The sequence below is a fragment of the Micromys minutus genome, assembly GCF_963924665.1.
Source record: "Micromys minutus genome assembly, chromosome: 2".
NCBI classification, from domain to species: Eukaryota; Metazoa; Chordata; class Mammalia; order Rodentia; family Muridae; genus Micromys; species Micromys minutus.
The window spans coordinates 1,801,409-1,810,067 of NC_137971.1; the positions used below are offsets into that span (position 1 = coordinate 1,801,409).

Genomic DNA, 8,659 nt, shown 5'->3' on the forward strand with positions numbered 1-8,659 from the left:
TAGTTACTTAGTTGGTCAGTCAGTCAATTAGTGTATATATAGAGGTACATAGGCAGCCACAGCGTACGTGTGAAGGACAGAGGCCTGTAGAATTGTTTTCTCCTTCTACCATGTGGGTTCTGGAGATAGCTCTTTAGGCTTGGCAGCAGGTGCATTTGTCCACTAAGTCATCCCATCTTGTTTTGTAATTTTGTAAGGGCCCCAATATTTGCCTTGAGTTTTAAAAGAGATTTGGAGTTTGGGCTTTTGAACAATGTTAGAACTGTTAAGACTTTTGTGTTAGTTAGGTATTCTATGGCTGAAGAGACACTATGACTAAGGTCTTATAAAGGACAACGTTAAATTGGGACTGGCTGATAGGTTTAGAGATTCAGTCCATTATCATCAAGGTGGGAACATGATAATGTTCAAGCAGGCATGGTGCAGGAGAAGCTGAGGTTCTACATCTTTATCTCAAGGCTGCTAGCAGAATACTGACTTCCAGGCAGCTAGGAGGAAGGTCTCAAACCCACCCCCATAATGACACACTTCCTCCAACAAGACCACACCTACTCCAATAAGATAAAACCATCAAATAGTGGACTCCCTGGGCCAAGTATATTCAAACTACCACAATTTAGAGATTTGCAGAAGAACCAAATGCCTTTTTTAAATAGAAGATGTATATGAGCCTCAGAAGACAAAAGGTGGTATGTCGTGATTTTAAAAGTGATGTATCTGGTATCAAGTTGACAAGAAGTGGAGCTTTGATGGCAAAGGTAAAACTTCATTGTGAACCTTGATGGATTTAGAGTCTCCTGGGAAGCACACATCTGGGAAAGTGTGGGAGGGTGTTTAGAGATGTTTCACTACTCTCAGAAGGCCTACCCTGAGCTTGGATGGTACTGTCAAATGCAATGACGTCCTGAGCAAGTAGAAGCCAAATGTCAACGGTCATCTCATGCCTTCCCATGAACAAATGCAATGTGAACAGACACTTCAAGTTCCTACCACCTTGCCTTCCATATCATGGTGAATTTAGCTCCTCTGGACAAAGATCCAAAACAAACCTTTTCATTCTGTATCAGTCAGGGTTCTCTAGAGTCACAGAACTTATGGATAGTCTCTATATAGTGAGGGAATTTGTTTGGTTGACTTACAGTCTGTAGTCCAACTTCACAACAATGGTCAGCTGTGGATGGGAAGCCCAAGGATCTAGTAGTTAGTCTCACAAGGCTACGTGTTTCAGCTGGTCTTCTGTAGAAGTGGATTCCAACAGATGGGCTGGCAAGTAAATGCAAGCAGTCAACGAAGAGCGAATCTTCCTTCTTCCAATGTCCTTAGTAGGTCTTCAGCAGATGTGGCCCAGATTAAAGGTGTGTACCCCCACACCTGGATCTGGGATTTTTTTTCCCAGGCTGGCCTTGAGCTCAGAGATCTCCTTGTCCTAATCTCCTGTGATACCTAGCCACTATGCCTCAAGATCTCCATGTCAAGATCCAGGTCAGAAACTTGTATCTCCCAGACTCAAGATCAGGATCACAGGTGAGCCTTCCAGTTCTGGATTGTGGTTCATTCCAGATTCAGTCAAGTTGACAACCAGGAGTAGGCATTACACATCTTTAAATTCCTTTGTCAGACATCTTGTGGGACAATAGGAAGCATGACTGTCTTACCTCCCGACAGTCTTCTGTTTCTCTGCCTGGGGCCTTTGCACACCCTTTCTCTCTTTCTGGAAAGTTCTTTCTCTTTTCCTAGCTGCCTTCCAGCTCTCTGTCACTAGCCCTCATGCCTTCTCTGGGAAGCTAATTGTTCACAGACAGTACTCCAGAAAGACCCCTCTGTGAGAAAAACCCTTACAACACTGCTCCTTCTTCTCAAGTGCTTCTGCTCAAAATTAATGATCATAATTAACACACTGTCTTCTCAGGTGTCATGCCAGGGGACACTTTGCCTTTTCACCTCAGATGTTCCAGAGCATGGTCCTTGCTTTTAAGTTCCCACAAAAGCTGGCTCAGTACCCCACTTTCACCGCAATCTCTCTCTACCTTCTCATCCTCTTACCAGATGTTAGAGACTAAAAGTGCACAGAAGTCCCACCAGTGTTGACTTTTCCATTAACTCTTAAGATTTTGAGATACTAAAGTATATTGCCAACCAGGACAGAGCGTTCATTTATTTATTTTAACCAGACATTATTTGAGACATATTATTATGTGCCTCGGTTTCTCATCTGTTTCTGCTCAGAACTGACAGAAAACTGCAGATATCTGAGCAAAAATGTTCACCTGCCTGTATCCCAGAAAATTCCCACAGGCTCTCATGGTATATTAGTCATTTTCCTCGTGTGGTGATCAATAAATGAAAAGAACCAGGTTAAAGGATGAGATTTATTTCAGCTCAGTTTGAAGGGATACAGTTCACCATAGCAGTGGCAGCCCTGGCCATGGGAGCTTTGGTGGCTGCTTGCTTAAGTGTACAAATCAGAAAATAAAGTGAGACAGTAAGTCAGGTCAAGATACAAAACCTCAAGGCCTGCCCCAGGGACCCACTATATACCAGGCAGGCTTTAGCTTCTCAAAGTTCCACAACCTCCCAAAATAGAGTTGTCACCTAGAGAACACCGGTTCACATGCATGAGCCTGAAGGCCAGGGGAGCATTTCATGGTCAGGCCATTGTGTGTGTGACATTGTGTGTGTGTGTGTGTGTGTGTGTGTGTGTGTGTGTGTATGTAAATGGAGAACTGAGCTAATTTTAGTTTCCATGACAATACATATGCAGGGTTCCCTTCAAATGCAAGCTTCTTTTGTGAGGTTTTAATTATCAGTGGCCAACTGTGGTCTGGAAAGAAAAGTTCAGTGGAAATTTCCAGAAATAAGCAACTCATAAGTTTCCAGCTGTTCAGCCTCCTGAGCAGTTTGATGTCTTATCGAGCCAGAGGCGTGAGTCATCTCTTGCATGGACACTGTCCACCGGATGGTCAACCACATAATAGACATCTCAGTCATCAAATGGACAGAAGCAGCCCCATAGCTTGTGTGTTCAATGGCCTTAGGCTCCAAGAGCAGAGGTACTGGGGATTCAGATATGCCACAGAGAAGCCACCAGGCTGTCCCCTGCTATCATCTACCATTGTCATAAGAAGGACGTGAACCTGCAGTAAGATATTTTGAGATGATGTATGATGTCATTTGTCTTAATGGCTCTATTTTTAATGAGTCAATGTTATTAGAATCTTACTACGTTTAATTTATAAGATAATTAAGCTTTATCATAGGCACATGTGGAGAAGAAAATACTGTACAGAGCATATTGCTTTCCTATCCACTTCTTTTCTTATCTGTGTGACCAAACACTGACAGCTTAAGGGAGGAACAATTCATTCTGGGTCACAGTTTGAGGGGGAGACATAGATTTGGGGATGTCTTTGCAAGAGAGGAGACTCAAGAATGCTGAGAAGCCAGGAGAAGTGATATGCTAGGCCTACATGTCTCTGCTGCAGTTTAAACGTGAGTATGAAGGAAGAGGAAGGAGCAGGTTCTTTCTTGTTGGGGAGAAGAGTCCAGTGGGCACCTCCCCGGAGTCTGCAGGCAGGCGCACACGTGTGACACACACAGGTGGCACAGCGCAGACGGATCAAGCTCAGGGGAGCCCGTTTGTGTAGGAAGAGCAGCAGGTTGAGCCTCGAGTGTAAGAAGCGCAAATAAAGAAGCAGGCTTTAGTCATGGTGGGCTAGGAAGGGAGGCAGGTGGTCCACTCAGCCTACAATGCTTCCACCAAATGAGCCATTGACTCTGGATACCCTGAGGGGCATTATGTGTGGAGTGGGGTGGTACTAAGCACAGGAAACACAGAGGGAAATCTCCAAGGGGCACACAGGTCTCATGGGGTCAAGCCAGACTAGTTGAGGATCACAAGCAAAATCAGGTCTGTATCTGGCCAAAGGCAAACGACTCGGGTAGAGTTCTTTTTCTTTCTTCTTTTCTTTATAGATCTTTACTGTTTAGAATAAATATTCTGCCATTATCTGGAAAGTTCTATGCGAGGCAGCTGTCTGAATAGAGACACAACAATTGGAAGGAGAAGACTATCAACTGGCTGGGACTCTCATGGGGGCTTGCAGACATCAGGGAGCCTGTAGGGTCTGACCTAGGTCCTCAGCCTATGTTATGGCTGAGTAACTTGGCGTTCTTGTGGGACCCTGTTCCTCCTACTGGGTTGCCTCCTCTTGATATGTGCCTAGTCTTATTTCAGCTTGTCGGACCATGTTTGGTTGATATCTCTGGGAGGCCTGCTCTTTGCTGAGGGAAGGTAGAAGGGTGGATCTGGGGGAGATAAAAGGGGGAGGGGAGGGGCTGGGAGGGGGAAAAGGAGGGGAGAATTCAGTTGGAATATAATATATGAGTGAAAATTAAAATAAAAGAATAATGTTATGGGCTGTCAGGTGGCCACATTTGTCTTGCTTGTACATGTGTGGGTATGTGTATAGTTGTAGATATGTGTATAAGTATGGATGTATGTCTATATGTGTAGGTACATGTCTGTGTATGGGTACATATGTAGGTATGGATGCTAATGTGGGTGTATGTGTAGGTGATAGTGCATGAATGGGTATGAGAACATTTGTGTTGGTATGGAAGCATCTGTGGGTATGGAAACATGTGTAAATATAGGAACATGTGTGGGTATGAAAACATGTGTAAGCATGGGAACATGTGTGGGTATGAAAATGTGTGAGTATGGGAATGTGTGGATATGGGAACATGTGTGGGTATGAAAACATGTGTAAGCATGGGAACATGTGTGGGTATGGCAACATGTGTGGGTATGAAAATGTGTGAGTATGGGAATGTGTGGATATGGGAACATATGTGGGTATGAAAACATGTGTAAGCATGGGAACATGTGTGGGTATGGCAACATGTGTGGGTATGAAAATGTGTGAGTATGGGAATGTGTGGATATGGGAACATGTGTGGGTATGAAAACATGTGTAAGCATGGGAACATGTGTGGGTATGAAAATGTGTGAGTATGGGAATGTGTGGATATGGGAACATGTGTGGGTATGGGAAAATGTGTGGGTATGAAAGCATGTTTGGGTATGGAAACATGTGTAGGTATGGGAACATGTGTAAGCATGGGAACATGTATGGGTATGAAAACATGTGTGGGTATGGAAACATGTGTGGGTATGAAAGCATGTGTGGATGGAACATTTGAGACAAGAAAACAACCTAAAGTGTCAACCAGTCTTCAGGGACCTTCTACCTTATTTGGGACAGGGCCTCTCAGCATGGAGTTTTGACCATAGGCCAGCCTAGCTAGTCCATGAGCTTCCAGGATCCAGCCATCTCTCGCGGTCACATGCTGAGTTTACAGGTGTTCGCCGTGGTAGGAAGCTGGTTACATGGGTTCTAAAGATCCAAATTCATGCGCTCACTCTTTCGTGGTAAGTGCTTTCTAACCACCACATCAGGCTCCCTGATTGTGCAGTTTGGTTATGCCAGATGCTGTAGGGATTGTAGTCTCTTTCCTCAGCCTTCCACCATTCAGTCTCGGCCACCAGCAGCATCTCACTGAGTATGGAAGCCACATGCGCCCAGGTAGAGGCCAAACTGTCTAGGAGAACAAAGGGAATTCGTTCTCCACTAATGAAAGGAGGAATTGGTCGGAAAGAAGAGATGCATTATAGGGGAAATGTTCAAAGCACATATATACTTGCATGAAAATATCTTTTTTTTTTGCACAAATTTAATGTTTATTCCACCTTTCTGTCGTATTCCTGGATCCTTCACCAGTGTTACATGAGGAAAAAAACAAAAGCAAAACAAATGAAAAACTGAAATCAGAATCACTGATGCTATCAAGGAGGGAAGCACACGAATTAACATCCAGCAGCCATCAGCAAGAGGACAGCAGGGACAATGCTGTGACAGGAAACAGAAGGTTGCTAGACAGCTGTACTCAGACTCTCACACCAGCAAAGCCCACTCGTGCGTGGAGTGGAACAGAACCAAATCTCTTCCTTCTAAGGTGATAGAAATGCAAGTTCTTTCTGGAATACTGTGGAAAGGCAGATGTGTGTGTGTTGTGGTGAGGCTAACCATGACAGAGCAGGCCAGGAACACATCTGTGCATTCTGGGGTGACGTATACTGTAATTCTTTGATTGGGATAATTGACACACTAGCAAACATTGGGGGTGGGGGAGGAGAATGGACACAGAAGTAAAGACAAAGGTGAAGGAGACTTCTCTTATATCTTAGCAACACTTGGATGGAATCAACTTCAGCGCAGTCCACCCTGCTTCAGTGAGGCTTTGGTTCAGCTCCCAATCTCGATTGTGTGACCCAGTCTCCTGTGAGAATACTCAGGTGTCTTCTTAAACAACAAACCTATTTTTAGTGGTGGAGCTGCTCTTTGTAGCTGTGTCTGCGTGGGACTGATAAACAATCACTATATTCGGAGGAAGTCCTAATCTTTCCTTGTACATCCTCCCTACGTGTGTGACTGCGTCTCTGTCTTCACATTCAGTCGTCCATATCACTATCTTATCACCTTTAGCTCTAACATTGACAACAGCTCCACACACGTCATCACTGTAGTCATCAAAAGATTCTCCCATAAGGCACAGCAGTGTCTCTAGCCAAAAGCAATCAAGGTCACTTCGTCTCTGCTGCTTGTTCAATGTAATTAGCCATCATCCTCCCTGTTTGTTTTTCTCATCTTCCTACCTAGGCTCAATGCCATCCTTAAAAGGTGAGATGTCACACAGCCAGGCACTAAATTACTAGACAACTGGATATGGTTGTATAGAGCCCAAAAGTCTTCAACAGTATCAAACTTAGAGATCAATCGAAGGTTTGCTTGCCAAGTTTTGCTTTTATTTTTAAAAAACCAGAGTGCCCACCTGTTCTGTAGAGGGTGTTTAATATAGTGCTCTGGGTTATCAACCTCCCGATTAGACTCTGTTTTTTCCTCTTCCACAGGTGGGGAATTAGTGGTAAGAGTGGTTTCCGGTTCCACAGTCGCCATCTTAGATTGATCTGATCACACGCATGAAAATATCTTATGTAACTCTGTAGTCATATAATTTAAAACATAGAGCAGGACGATAAAAACTATTTTAAAAATGGTTTCAATGTTATGCCATCTCTAGGAGACATTCTTTTAAATAACTGCTTTATAGTTTATTTATTTTGTCTGTATGAAGCATGTGTGGAGATCATAGAACCCCTTCCAGGAACTGGTTCTCAACCACCGCAGAAAATCCGAACAAAAGATCGGCTACAAATAGAAACAAAAGTATCACCTTCCTGGGCTTGGAGGATTTTGTTTACTTCTGAGAGTAGCCGACCTCACCTTTCCTCCAAGGCCTCTCAGCCAGGTTCGGTTCCATTGAATAAGAGGGTATTTTGTTGTGTTGTTTTGGTTTATGATACCAACTCTAAAAGTTGTTTAGTATAAATAGACTTACAACTTTGAAGAGTGTATTTCATGTCCTTCTGCTTTTCTAAGGCTTTGACATGGGGAAAGCAAATCTTGTGCATAAAATGTAACCAAATCAATTGTTCTGACTCTAAGAGGGACTGGCAAAGCAAATGTCAATTTGCTTGAAGGATGCCTCGCTGACGGCCAATGAAATTAAGTCACAGATGCTGTAACTTAATAATCCAATCACTGGATCCACCCGCTTCGTGCAGCATTATCTGCAAACTCCGGTCTCCAGGTTCTGTGACTTTAATAGCATCGCTAACCTGTCTGAGGATGTTTGCTGGGACTGAGATTTGTGAGGGGCCACACGACACCCCTGGGCTGTTTGCTCCCTCCTCCACTCTCCAGAAGCTTGCTGAAGCTCCCCAGCGGCAGCCACCCATGCTTACTGAGCAAAAGAGCACGTGACCTCTGGTGGCAAAGCCACTGTGTAAACCCTCTCAATGGCCTCACCTGGGAGGGACAGTGATGGCACTCCAGACCTGTCCACTGCCCATCTTAATCTGTCACCTCTCCCTGTCTCAACTCTTATCAACTCCTTGGGCTCTCACAAGGCTTCAGGTGTCTGTACAAACCCCAGCACTCCAGTATGAGGAGCTCAGGCCTACCAGCCTTTGCACGCCCCCTCCCCGTGCACACCTACACCTTCTGTTTGTAGTCTCTGCTTACCATGGTCTCACTCCTGTGCACCTATTTCTGCACCCTGTGCCTTGCTCCACCCCTGGACCCTTTTCACGCCATTGTGACTTCCGGTGGTGTTACTCTTCTTTCCTTCTTGCCAAACTGACCCACCCTTATCACTTCTGCCCTAGATTAAAACACAGATAGGCTGAAAGAAAATGGTGGACACATATTTCTTCCCAGTGAAGTGTTCCCTGCCCACTCTGTACATGGCCTGGGCTGTGTTGGCATGCCCCAAAACTAAACCCTCTTAATGTTTGGGTTCCTCACCCTTCCCTGTCTCAGTGGGGGCCTGGCCTACTGTGTCCTGTTCACAGCTTTGTTCCCAGGGCTCTAGGGTACCAGGGACAGAGTAAAGATTCTAAATGTCACTCATGACTCAAGTTCCCTGTTCACTTAGGCAGGACATTTGCCATTTGAGGGTGACTCACTAGATTGCTGGCCCCACGCTCGGGCCCCTCCTCTCTCGGAGGCTGGCATATCCACTCCATCTCTTCAGCGCT

The 8,659-nt window shown here is 44.8% G+C and overlaps 1 pseudogene across 1 annotated transcript; it reads right to left on the minus strand.

Annotated features, from left to right (window-relative positions):
* Positions 1–6,363: 6,363 nt before the first annotated feature.
* On the minus strand, positions 6,364–7,016 carry LOC308417981 (eukaryotic translation initiation factor 4E-like; annotated as a pseudogene). Its single transcript has one exon. The product of its transcript is annotated as a eukaryotic translation initiation factor 4E-like (transcript).
* Between the last annotated feature and the right edge of the window lie 1,643 nt (positions 7,017–8,659).